We start from the raw sequence: 6,000 nt of genomic DNA, 5'->3' as shown, positions 1-6,000 counted from the left end.
GAAAGAAAATGAAAATGTTTTTTTTTTTTTACACAATGTTGTCCATTTATAAGATATTTCCAACACATAGCACATACATACCAAAAATTATACCCCAAAATACATTCTGCTACTCCTTCTTAGTATCAGGATACCACATGTGTGAGACGTTTCCACAGCCTAGCCACAAAGAGAACCCCAACATCCAAGTAGCACCTTTAGGCCTTCTAGGGGCAAAAAATTAAACATATAATTTCTTGACAGCCTATTATGTTTTTGAAGGCCCTGGAGCACCAGGAAAGTGGAAACCATGACCAAATTACCCCATTTTGGAAAGCACTCCAATGTATTTTTTTTTAGGCATAATGAGTCTTTTGAACATTTCAGTTTTTTTCCACAAGTTTTAAGAAAATATGGAAGGAAAATGAAAACATATTTTTTTTATCACAAATTTATCCCTTTATAAAATATTTCTCACACATAGCATGCACATACCAAAAATTACCCCCAAAAATACATTCTGCTACCTCTCTTGATAATGGCGATACCACATGTGTGAGACCTTTCCACAGCTTGGGCACATAGAGATGCCCAACATCCTAGTAGTACCTTAAGGCATTCTAGGGGCCCAAGTTATATCTAATTTCCTGACAACCTATCATGTTTTTGAAGGCCCTGGAGCACCAGGAAAGTGGAAACACCCACAAAATTACCTGATTTTGGAAAGCAAACACCACAACTTATTTTCTAAAAGGCATAATGAGTCTTTTGAACATTTCATTATTTTCCACAAGTTTTCGAAAAATGTGGAAAGAAAATGAAAATTTATTTTTTAACACAAAGTTGTCAATCTATAATTTATATTTTTTTGTTTTGATTATTTTTATCTATAAGATATTTCTTACAAACAGCATGGACATACCCCAAAATACATTCTGCTACTCCTCCTGATTATGGGGATACCACATGTGTAAAATCTTTTCAATGTCTGAACAGATTATGTGCCTGGCATTGCAACAAGTATAACACAAAATTCAACAAACACTGTATAGGAAACTATGTAAACAAAAGATTACCTGTGATTTGAAGCACATTGCATTGGTCCAGGTCGTTACAGGCAGCAGGCTGACATGCAGGCAGCAGGCAGGTTCAAGGTCCATAAAAGTCCTGGGTCAGTACAGGCAGCAGTCAGAGATATGGTCAGCACAGCCAAAGTATTGGTTAAGGCAGCAGGCAGGAATATGGTTCATAAAATGTCCTGGGTCATTACAGGCAGCAGGCAGAGATATGGCCAGCACAGTCAAAGTAGTTGTCCAGGCAGCAGGCAGGATAATGGTCCATAAACAGTACTGGGTCATTACACGCAGCAGGCAGAGATATGGTCAGCACAGCCAAAGTATTGGTCCAGGCAGCAGGCAGGAACATTGGGCTTAGGGCCTCAGTCAGGTAGGAGCGGGGCACAGGGGTAGAGGCTTCATCATAATTGGTTGAGGCAGCAGGCAAATGAACAGCAGAGATATTGATAACAGGGAAATGGCAGGCTATTAGAAATATGGGCTAATATTTTAGTGATGTGTGAAAATGTTGGAAGCAGTCTCAGATGCACAAGCCTGGTTGGGAGGGACACTGGGGACAAAGAAAACTGGTATCTCTTCTAACTCCTCCTCTGCTGCATGCCCGACATCTTTTTTAGCATCTCTAGCCTGCTTCTGATTGGGGAATGCTCTGAGGAAAATGGAACTCATGGAGTCTTCTCACAGAATTTGAACAAATGCTTTCTTGGGGGGATCCTTGCTGGTAGATAAGGGACGTGACGATTTCTTCTTTTTTTTTTTTTACCAGAAACAGGACGTAAATAGGGCTGTAGCATCTGATTGCTAAAATCCACCCTCCCCCCCCCGTAGAGATTATAATCTTAAATGCATGCAGGCTTTTAAATGGGACCGTGTCATCCAGTAATTTTCACTGAGGTGTCATTGAGGATGGTGGACTGGATGTAAACGTCTCTCTCATCCTTCCACTTTAGGGCTAGCACTTCATCTTTTTTAGACTTGCTGATTCCCCCCTTTGTAGCCTGGTGTTCACTAGATATATATAGAAAAGGTGCAGTGCTAAAATCACAATAAAAGGCTAAATGAATCAAGTGGAACAGTAAAGTGCATCACATAAGTATATAAAACTTGCAAATAAAAAAGAACAGCAAATCAGCAAGCGATAAAACAATAATGTCAGTGAGTAAAGGTGATAATAGGTGCACTGTAAGTGCGACTAAAATAATCAATAAATATTGATGTTCGTGTTTGCACATTGGTATTTATTGCAACTTAAAAATATATGTCCATAAAAGAAACTCAATTCAATCAGTGTCCATAGCATCAGGAAGTGCGGTAATCTAAAGTGCAGGACATGGACGTGAAATTAATCACACAGGGGAATCCACCACCTTGGTTAGATGTACACTCACCAGAAGGATAATAATAACAGGCATATAGGTATGTCACATCTGGAGGCATAGAGGCAGTCAGAGGGTTAAACGAACTGCCCTATCAGAGGTATAGGTGGAAGAGGATCCCTTGTCCTAGGGAAGATAGCTTACCACAAGAGCCAGAAAATCGTATATAATGTAGTATTTATTAAGTATATGTAAAGCAGAATAACATATCCACGTGGAGTGATAAAAAAGTAAAATTATGTACCAAAATGGCCACCGCTCCACACACAAGATCTACAGTGGGGCAAAAAAGTATTTAGTCAGCCACCAATTGTGCAAGTTCTCCCACTTAAAAAGATGAGAGAGGCCTGTAATTGGCATCATAGGTAGACCTCAACTATGAGAGACAAAATGAGAAAAAAAATCCAGGCAATCACATTGGCTGATATGAAAAGAATTTATTTGCAAATTATGGTGGAAAATAAGTATTTGGTCAATATAAAAAGTTAATCTCAATACTTTGTTATATATCCTTTGTTAGCAATGACAGAGGTCAAACGTTTTCTGTAAGTCTTCACAAGGTTGGCACATACTGTTGCTGGTATGTTGGCCCATTCCTCCATGCAGATCTCCTCTAGAGCAGTGATGTTTTGGGGCTGTCACTGGGCAACACGGAATTTCAACTCCCTCCAAAGGTTTTCTATGGGGTTGAGATCTGGAGACTGGCTAGGCCACTCCAGGACCTTGAAATGCTTCTTATGAAGCCATTCTTTTGTTGCCCAGGCGGTATGTTTGGGATCATTGTCATGTTGGAAGACCCAGCCACGTTTCATCTTCAATGCCTTTGCTGATGGAAGGAGGTTTGCACTCAAAATCTCACGATACATGGCCCCATTCATTCTGTCCTGTACATGGATCAGTCGTCCTGGTCCCTTTGCGGAGAAACAGCCCCAAAGCATGATGCTGCCACCTCCATGCTTCACAGTAGGTATGGTGTTCTTTGGATGCAACTCAGCATTCTCTCTCCTCCAAACAAGACGAGTTGTGTTTCTACCAAACAGTTCTATTTTGGTTTCATCTGACCATATGACATTCTCCCAATCCTCTTCTGGATCATCCAAATGCTCTCTAGCAAACTTCAGACGGGCCCAGACATGTACTGGCTTAAGAAGGGGGACACGTCTGGCACTGCAGGATCTGAGTCCCTGGCGGCGTAGTGTGTTCCTGATGGTAGCCTTTGTTACAGTGGTCCCAGCTCTCTGCAGGTCATTCACTAGGTCCCACCGTGTGGTCCTGGGATTTTTGCTCACCGTTCTTGTGATCATTTTGACCCCACGGGGTGAGATCTTGCATGCAGCCCCAGATCGAAGGAGATTATCAGTGGTCTTGTATGTCTTCCATTTTCTAATTATTGCTCCCACAGTTGATTTGTTCACACCAAGCTGCTTGCCTATTGCAGATTCAGTCTTCCCAGCCTGGTGCAGGTCTACAATTTTGTTTCTGTGTCCTTTGACAGCTCTTTGGTCTTCACCATAGTGGAGTTTGGAGTGTGACTGTTTGAGGTTGTGGACAAGTGTCTTTTATACTAATAACAAGTTCAAACAGGTGCCATTGATACAGGTAATGAGTGCAGGACAGAGGAGCCTCTTAAAGAAGAAGGTACAGGTCTGTGAGAGCCAGAAATCTTGCTTGTTTGTAGGTGACCAAATACTTATTTTCCACCATAATTTGCAAATAAATTCTTTCCAAATCAGCCAATGTGATTGTCTGGATTTTTTTTTTTTTCATTTTGTCTCTCATAGTTGAGGTCTACCTATGATGCCAATTACAATGCCTCTTATCTTTTTAAGTGGGAGAACTTGCACAATTGGTGGCTGACTAAATACTTTTTTGCCCCACTGTATGTGTGAGGAGAGGAAGCTGGTAACAACGAGTTACCGCTCTGTGTTTACATTTGTGACTGGTTGTGATTGGACAAAGCCGATCATGTGGTAAAGAGCCACGGCCAATGGCTCTTTACCTCGATTGATGATGGACTGTGTCCAAGGGAGATCGCCGCATGCCCCCGGGGGGGGGGGGGTGCATGCACGGCACGGCTAGAGTGGGAAGACGTCATATGACATCCTCCCACAATGAGAGAACTCCTGGCTGTTTATCATTTGCCTATACAGTGGACGGGAGAAGGTTAATTTCTGTTTTATATAGGTAAATAGGCACAAACATGTTTGTTCATAATATACAGTATACTGGCTGTATCTGATAAAGAATATTTTAATACACTTATAGTTGAATCAGGAAAATGTTCTTACCTATGCAATTAAATGGTTAATTGTGTGTTGAAATCAAGTCTGACTGTGGGTAATAAAGTTTATGTGTAATTGTTTGTCCTGATAAGATGAGTGCCAGATAAGCAAATATAAATTGTCCACATGACCAAATAGCTCTAGCTTGTTCTTTCAAAGGTTACATAACTGAGGTCTACACCTACTTGAGGGAATTCAGTAAATCCCTAACTGCCATTCTCTGGTGCTATAATCCTGTCCCAGATTTATAAATCCCTTCTGCCTGTTTCAGTAGCTTTACCAACATGTGTGGCAGATTCAGATGTTTCTTGATAGTACCACTTCTTTAAAGTGGTGTTATTAATGCACCAGATTCAAAAATAATTTCCTCCAGTTCATAGATAATGAAACTGCAGGTAATGAAGTCCAAGTATAAGTTGACATACAGGTACAGAAAGAGTGCCTGTCTCTGTATGATGTGTAGCAGAGTAGCAGAACGGTATGTTTGCCACCACTGCTCCCCCCCACCTCCCCATCTGTCAGTGGTTATCAAGGACATTGTAGACTTTACAGGTGACAGCCTTCTACCAACCATTGACACTCAGTGGGTGGAGCCTGAAGGAGAAGCTGAGACACTAGTTCCCCATCAGATCCACTATTTAATGTTCTGCCCACTGCCTGCTGTCAATCACAAGGAGAGAAGACCTGATAGTGAACTATTCTGTGTAACTCCCCATCAGGCTCTGCCAACCCAGATACAAAACTCCCCACTGCTATGCTGAATGTGTGACACTCAATTCTTGGTACACCTCAAACACAGTGCACGCCTCAGATTGGTGAACCTGTCTACAACAGCTACATGAATCTGTCACCTACACCAACATTTTTTGTGTGTAGGTATGTCAGAATTCTAAGCAGTGTCTAAGACATTGTTTATGAATTCCTCTGATTGTCTTTGTCACTTGCATTTAAGCTGGCCATAGATTAGCCCTTTTTTATCGATCCTCATTAGGTGGATTGAAAAAAAAAAAGAACTGATTCCTCTATCCACACAAGCAAGGCTGCATCCACTGTGTCAAGAAAAAAAATCCAACATTCTGACATTTACAAAATTCCTGTTTGTCAGAAGTAATTCGTTAGATCACCTTCTGTTGAGCAGGAGCAGGCACATGGGTTGAAATTCGACTGGTCCCTGCTGAACTGGCCAAATGTTGATCTATCTATGGCCAGCTTAAGTGCTAAGTGTCCCACATGTATATACGGTATGTCTTGACTGTACTTATGTCTTCTCAACTTCCCAGAAAGTCT

This window comes from Staurois parvus, unplaced genomic scaffold (genome assembly GCF_062004578.1).
Source record: "Staurois parvus isolate SC_StPar_1 unplaced genomic scaffold, SC_StPar_1.0 ptg000106l, whole genome shotgun sequence".
Lineage (NCBI taxonomy): Eukaryota > Metazoa > Chordata > Amphibia > Anura > Ranidae > Staurois > Staurois parvus.
Note: the sequence above shows the minus strand (reverse complement) of the source record.